Source organism: Octopus bimaculoides, chromosome 3 (genome assembly GCF_046866305.1).
Source record: "Octopus bimaculoides isolate indiv1 chromosome 3, ASM4686630v1, whole genome shotgun sequence".
NCBI lineage: Eukaryota > Metazoa > Mollusca > Cephalopoda > Octopoda > Octopodidae > Octopus > Octopus bimaculoides.
In genome coordinates, this window is record NC_142930.1 from 90777929 (window position 1) to 90786821 (window position 8893).

Consider the following 8893-nt stretch of genomic DNA (forward strand, 5'->3'; position numbering starts at 1 on the left):
TGCATAAATTAGCCCTGAAATAAGTAGCTACAATAACATACTGGTGAGCTGACAATGGAGATCTCTGTCGGCACAGTATTCAAGGTATAATATTATGTATTTGATAATATAGATGAAAAAGTTGGGAAAAACTGTTGGATTTGAACGCTGCATATATTGTAAACTGCATAACTGTGCTAAACTTACTAATGTACAGTATTCTCGAAAATAAAGTACTACATCCGTGATAAAAAAAACCAACATTTAGTAGTGAATGTGCGATATTTCGCTGATGATTAAAGTCATTTCATTTCTGTGCAAGAAGAAGGTTATGGAAATCGCGACAGCTATGACAACGACGAGTTTACAATAACCAATAAATGTCTGCCAAAGGCTGGCAAATAATTGATGTTGTAAAACATTTGATATATCTTTCTTTTAGACGGTGTTACAAAAGTCAGATATTTTCAACGGGTTGCAAGCATGTGCATTTTCCTGTATAAACGCATCTATAAACACATACACACACACACAATACATATATATATATATATATATATATATATATATATATATATATATATATATATATATATATATATATATATGTGTGTGTGTGTGTTAGTATAAGTCGAAGCTTCCTGAATGTTATGAGTTTAAGTTAGCTTATTATAGAAACGATTGAAGTGACAAAGCAAAATTATTCGTAAACGTATCAAAATATGATTAACTATCGAAATAGATATGATCAATTGTCACACACAGTTAGAGTATGCATCGCGTATTTATCTTTTCAGTTGTCATCTGCGGAGTAATAGATATACTTATTTACTCACATGCAAAAATGGGACATTTTCATGTCTTCAGTATCATATGTATAAACACCTGGAAGCTGAAATGGTGACTAATTATAATAATTTCAGTCTCTACAATGATGATTGCCTATTCATTTTGTGAAGAATGAATAGTTACACTGAATATTGTTCAGTAGATCTTTATCAACAAATTCAAATATTCAAACTTAATGGTCACAGTAGATAAGAATCTCAGTGTAATTAAATTATTAGATATAACTTGAGAGTTAAGTACTCGTAAATATTCTCATTATAGCAAACTTAACGAAAAATCTCTGCGTATTAAAATTAATTCCAACAATCCCATAATAATCAATAATCACTTGTAATAATGATGATGATAATAATAATAATAATAATAATAATAATAATAATAATAATAATAAAAAAACAAATACTACTACTACTACTACTACTACTACTACTACTACTACTAATAATAATAATAATAATAATAATGTTTTCTTATTTGGTCGCATGGATCGAACACAAAACAAATAGGGACAATACAGCAGAAGGGACAAGTAGAGTTTCGCACAACATCGCGTATAAAATAAATAACAATAACAATTAACAATGAAATTAAACAATAAAAATTTCCCAAAAGTAGTGAGTTCCTCACAGGGACAACCGATGAATAATAAAAATAAAAATAATAATCTTCCAATCATAAGCGGAGTACATTATTTGCCAATTAAGGATTTACAATCTCTTTACAGTTGGTTGCGTAATAAGACACATTCATTTATTCATTTACACTTAAAGTTTCTTAAAAGTAACAAACTTTCTAGCATTCATGTGTTTTATACATATTATATTGAAGAGAACACACCAAGCGGTATCTTTGCGTGTAAAAAGTTGAATGACTCATATTCTGTGCATAAAAATTGAATATATGAACGTATGACGAGTTATCTAATAGTGTGTTGATAACCAATATTATCTTCATTTCAAATCATTTATCGAAATGTTTATGAATGTTTTTATATACTGTTATGCTGCTTCTCTTTAATTGCTTGATAAATTAGTAAAGTAAAATGCAACAAGTGATAAACAACATTTAAATAACATTGTATGAGGAATGCCGTATTAGTTTAATGTTTGAAAGGTTGGAACAACTATAAGGTGTCTAAATGCTTCAGATTTTAGTACTTTGTTAGGAAGAAAAAGAATAACTCAAGGTGAAAGGGAGATAGAAGCAGTTATTGAAAAACTTAAAATAAAAAAAAAACATACATATATATATATATACATATATATATGTACATTATATATATATATATATATATATATATATATATATATATATATATATATATATATATATATATATATATATATATATATATAGAGAGAGAGAGAGAGAGAGAGAGAGAGAGAGAGAGAGAGGTAATGGGATCCAAAAGACCCAAGGTGACAGGTAAGGCTATGTAAGTGCCATGGAAGGACCGTAGTTAAACTCTCGGTTCGATAATAATATGAGTGAGGAGTCTAAAGCGGGTCTTGTATGAGCATCTATATGTTAAATAAAATGAGACAACAAAGCCATGGCTGTTTAGAATTTTCAGGATATTTATAAAGAGAAAGTTAGTCTTACGGCTGTTTCTGGGATATTAGGGATATCCCTTCATCAAAGACGATGTGAGATGGTTGAATAGAGGGAAATAGTAGAGTTCACTATAAGGAGTATTTTGGAAAAGGGTGGAAATACGAAGTATAAAGGGAAATAAGAGAATAAAAGTAGAAATAAAAATATAGACTTCTTTGAATGAACAACACATGGATTCTACGTCTCCACACTTTTCATTTGTAATGACAAAACATGAACTCCTATCGAAATTTACATACCATGGACAAGAAGCATTTCTACCACTTCTACGTACTACTTTCCTTGGATAATGGCACTGCAAATATAACATCCTACATATATTTTTCTTTTTTCTTTTATTCTCTTATTTCTCTTTATACTTCTTATTTCCACCCTTTTCTAAAATACTCCTTATATTGAACTCTACTATTTCCCTCTATTTAACTATCTCACATCGCCTCTGATGAAGGAATTTCCCCGAAACAGCTGTTAGACTAACTTTCTCTTTATAAATGTCGTGAAAATACTATGCAGCCTTGGATTTGTTGTCTCATTTTATTTCACATATACACACACACATGCACACACATGCCCACATGCACACACACACACACACACACACACACACACACACACACACACACACACATAAATGTATATATATGTGTTTATATATATATATATATATATGTACACGTACATGATTATGTATACCTGTCTATTTATCTACCTATCTATATATCTGTCTATCCATATGTGCGTATATATGTATGTATGCATGTATATATGTATGTGTGTGTGTATGTATATATGTACACATGTATGTTTGTATGTTTAAACTAGAAAGCCAATGTAAGGATGAGAATTAAATTGTAAAGAAAATTTCAGTCATGTCCTCGGTCTATAGTTCTTGAGAAATAAAGATCCCCTGTTTAAATCACATGTCTCAGCCACCAAGAATGTAAACATACGATTAATCTACTCTCCGTGAAGCCTCGCTCAACCACTCTGGTTCCATTTTTCAGTCTAACTCAGGAGCTGCTGGTTATTCACAACCAGTTATCCTGTTACCTGGTGAGCATGAAATCTATCTGACGTGCATTCTAGTTGATCCTGTAACGGACCAATTATATAATTTTCTTAATGCAGAAGATTAGGCTCTTTGGCTTTCCTAACTCCAAGTAACTTAATTTGTTTCCCATTAGTGTTGCTCAGTATGTCCTTTAAAATTTACCCGTCTTGATAACGATACCACTGTCATTTGTTATCACGATAATCTCCAGTATTTTATTCCTAGTCACCGTTCTTTATGTTCAGAGCTTTTACAAAAAGTCACGTTTCAATTCACTTTGGCTAGGACCGTACAAGCAATCACATAGCAATCCCTTCGCTATCATACATTTTCAGAGCTATTGAAATAATTGGAGTAATGACATTTAGGCGTTCATACCTGTCAGAATAGTTGGAATACTTGATGTAATGGCATCTTGTGACGTAAGGATAGCTACAGTAATTGGATAATGGCGGGTGGTGAAAGAAAGATAGATAGAGAAAGAAAGATTTTATTCGTTTGAGAGAAAAGGAAGTTAGTTTATATAAATAACGAATGCTTTAATTTGATTTTATGTGTCAACGGTGTTGCCCATAAGTAAATATCTGTGATAGTATTTGTGTGTTAATTGGTAACAGTTTGTATTTATGAAGCTGAAATATCTTCAATTACTATTGAAAGTTATATTTTACCGAGTATTCAAACGATTGAAAAAGGGAAGCAGCATAACAAAATATAAAGAAAAACATTCGTAAATGCATTAAGATCGATTTTGCGAGTAAATTGAGGAGCTAGTGACTGGTCATATATGTTCATATAATGGCATATAATCAAGATAGGAAACAGAGCCCTAAGATGGAATAACAGAGGTAATGATAATAGTTCCAGTATATTTAATATAATGTCATATCGACGAGGTAGAAGGCAGATTCGAGAGATGAAGTCTTGAAGTAATTGTGGTTGGTCATATATGTTAACTTAGAGGATGAGGTGTCATATTACTATTCAACAGACATTTTCTATACGGGACAGTCTAATATGAATAGATGCATAAATAATGTTGTCACAATTTAATCCTGCGCTTCTGTGGAGTTTTACTTAAATTTTTTTAAATGCTATAATATTGCCAGTTATCATACTGACAGCTAAGACACAATATATATATATATATATATATATATATATATATATATATATATATATATATATATATATATATATATATGAAAATGTTCAGACAGGCAGCCACCATATGTTCTTCGTATCTCATTTTTTAAAAATAAGAACTAAAGTTGAACAAATAAGACGGAAAGAAAGAAAGAGATATATATAGAGAGAGTGTGAGTGAGAGAGAGAGAGAAAGAAAGAGAAGAAGAGAGAGAGAAAGAGAAGAAGAGAGAGAGAAGAGATAAAGACAGAGAGATATACTATTATTTAACGAGAGAAAATGAGTAATTTTTTAAAATAGATAAATAATTACTTGTTTTAATTTAATTTTGTGTCTCTGCAGTGCTATACTTATATAAATATCTATGATACTACCTCTTATCAAATGAACATTGTAAATATTAAAATAATCAGACAAGCAGTCACCATGTACCATTTAGACCTCGGCGGGGTTTTACTACTACTACTACTACTACTACTACTACTACTACTACTACTACTACTACTACTACTAATAATAATAATAATAATAATAATAATAACAATAAAAATATGCTGCAGAAAAGGAGAAGAAGCAGAAGGGTAAGCAGAAAACAAAAAAATAAACAGAAAAAATTGTAAAAGAGAAACTCTAGTGTAAATAGATAATTATTTGGATTAAAATTAAACATACATACATACATACATACATACATACATACATGTATGTATGTATTTCAAAGGGAATATTCCAGGGAGATAATCTTTCTGTACTTTTCATTTTCGCACAAAATCCATTATCGTTCCTACTGCAGAAATCAAATGGTTATATGCTTGGGTTTTCAACTGCTAGAAATATCAATGTAACTCATAATTTCTTTGTAGACGACCAGAAGATTTATGCTAAAAGTGTTAACAATGCCAGAAAACAACTGGAATTAATATTTTCAGCTGATATAGGCTTGGAATTTGGCCAAAAGAAATGTTTTTCCTCAAACGAGAAATATTTCAATCAAGTTCATCAAAACATTAACTGAAGAAATGACAGGTGGTTATGTGTAGACTCTTCTGAAGTTCCAAGTGTTATTTCCTGCAACTGTCATGATTTTAAGGGTTGTCAGCAATCAAGGACATGTGATGCTTCCTTACTTCTTTCCACAATGCCTCAGAGTTAACTCTGCCACCTACATTGAGGTCATGGAAATAATTGTCAAGACAGTGTATGCAATGGAAGGCTATATGTCTTTCAGGAAGACTCTGGACTATCACACATGGCTCCAGAAACATTGGAATGGATGGTTGAAAAGTTTCATGATCACATAGCCCCTAATATTTAGACTCCTAATTCTGCAGATCTCAGCCCATTGGACTATCACATATGGAACGTTGTTGAGAATGCGGTCAATGAAGAAGCCCACAACACCAATGATACTTTGAAAGCTGCCATTATTAGAGTAATGTCCCAAATGAACCAAGAGTACTTGATCCAAGCCAGTAGATGATTTAGATCTCATATAGAAGCAGCTGTTGGCTTTATAAAATAATATTATAGAAAAGAAGGTTCATTTTTATCCTGATAGCAATTTTTTTATAAATAAATTTATTACGTTATTATATATCTGTTTTTTTTTTCATAAACATATTTCCTCAAATATATATATATCCATAACAGTGTGTAGAAAAGTATATTTTTTAGTGCCACTCGACGTTGTAAATTGGTTCACTACTGCAAATTCATAATTCACACATGTTTGGTGCCATAGCTACGTTAAGTTGAGTGACTCTGAAGATTCTACCAATTTACACACTATCATGGATTTATGCTACAAGGATTGCTCAGTATGGAATAGCTATCATATGTATGCATGAAAACATGCATACATACATATATACGTGTTTAATTGTTCTGTATATTGTTCGGGTCATTTGTTGGAGTTAATCCAGTGTTGCTTATTTAAAGAGGAATTGTGTCTCTAAATTAAGAAAAACTGCCCCTTTCTGATTTTTTTTCCTCTCAATGTAATCGATAATACTCTGTATTCATTACTGATTTTCATTATTTAGATTGTATCTTTTGATTTGTCTAAGTAATCATTCGAACAGCTGAACAATCGTAAGTCAGAATTTCCCGCAGTTATTTGCTGACGAAACTGTTTGAGGATTAACAATATTTCCTACGACTATTTAAATATATTTATGTTAATTCAAGTTTTTATATACTTTATGTCAATTCATACATTTTAGTTGACTGTATTAAGCGACTTATATTTGTGTACTGTTCATATATCAGTTATGCACACACAGACATTCGAAACTGAAGAAAATTGTCAATCTGGCTGATAAATCCTACCTTTGTCTCTTCTACTGTCACAATGATGGTTCCAGTCTCTGGGCTAATAAATTGTGTATTATCACTGTCCAAATCAACTAGATGCACCTAAATCTACAACCATTGTAATCTCTAATATCGTTGATACCAAATTTTAGATTCAAGCTGCCATTACATTGAAATGAAATTCTCAGAAACTTGTTCCATTCTCACTTCTAGATATACTTCAGTCTACAAAAGCTTGTGGCACATATCAAACTGGGCTGTTTTAAAGGCGACCTCTAAGTAACAAAATTCAGGGATACAAATTATAACTTTGCTCTAAATCAGAACAAAATGTTGCGTGTTAGGACATGATCATGTTTCTGTTCATTGAGTTTATATATTATTTTTAAAGTTACTCAAACTTTCTATTATTTGTATTATATTGGGACTATTTGAGAGCAGAGTTATGAATACTAATCAATTCAGATCATAACTAATGATTTTCTCAAGACATTTCTCTAGATATATCCATTCCGATTTCAAAAGAGAGAAAGAGAGAAGGAGAGAAAGAAAGAAGGGGAGAAAGAGAGGAGAGAGAAAGACAAGGAGAGGGAGTCAATGTGGTTGGCAAGGATTCATCAGTGGCCGTTATAATTCCTAAAGCTTTTGACAGACTATAATATGCTTTTTCCATGTTCGGAGCCATATACGATATTTTGTTGAAGGACACCGTCTCATAGCATAAAGAAAGCATTGATGAGTTACTCTTCCTAATATATTCCATGTTTAGTTATATATAGCATAAAGAAGATTTGAAAAAGTTTTTTACTATTTATGTGTTGAGTAATATTTCAGTACTGTCTGAATAACTGACTGTTTGATCTTATTCAGCCATATCTGATAGTTCAAAGTTGATTAATGGTTGTCCAAGAAAAGTAGTACCTTGTATTACTCTACTTATTAGAAGAGGTTTTATGGCTAGTGTGCTATCGACTATAATCATGCACAAACATACACACATTGATACACACCCATACACACACACACACACACACACACTTACATGGATATATGTATTTATGAATTTATGCATGTATATTATATGTGTATGTATTTGTATAAGTATATATATATATATATATATATATATATATATATATATATATATATATATATATATATATATATATATATATATATATATAATGTGGGCTTCTGTGTATTTAGTCATGTAATATCCAGAGATATATAGATATATACTGAATGCAAAGTTAATAATTACTTATTCTGATTTATTCTCCAAGGAATTTAAAATCTAATATTTAGGAAAACGTGGGTCAAGATTAGTTTTTAATGTGTCTATCATAACAACATAATGACTCTCTATATAGGTAGAAACAGGACTTAAGAAATTTTGTTTTGATTCTGTAGTTTTATACGAAACGTTATTTATCGTAATATCACCGATATGAAATACACATTTTCGAGTGTAGTAAGCTGAAAGTGAACGCAGAGAACTGGTTGGTGGATTCGCTATAAAGAAGCTTAGATAATTACGTTTATCCATGATAACACCAGGACGGGATGAGAATACATTCATAATTAGTATATATGCTCTAAATGGGACAAATCTCAGGGAAAGCACTAAAGGTAATATATACATTACGCAACATCCTTCACACTGACAAACTACTATGAGAGTGAGAGAGTGAGAAAGAGAGAGAGAGAGAGAGAGAGAGAGAGAGAGAGAGAGAGAGAGAGTGAGAGAGACCCCAATGCCAAAATTTGGAAAGCCTTGTAGAAACCGACCTGTTGTTACGGGAAAACAATGTTAGTAGCTGTAACTTCGATGAGGAATTTTTGCTACATATAAGTAATGAGTTTGAATTAGTAATAATGAATAATATATATTCAATCAGAGAACCGAACGCGAGAAAATGTGGATGCGGTCATGTTCCAAA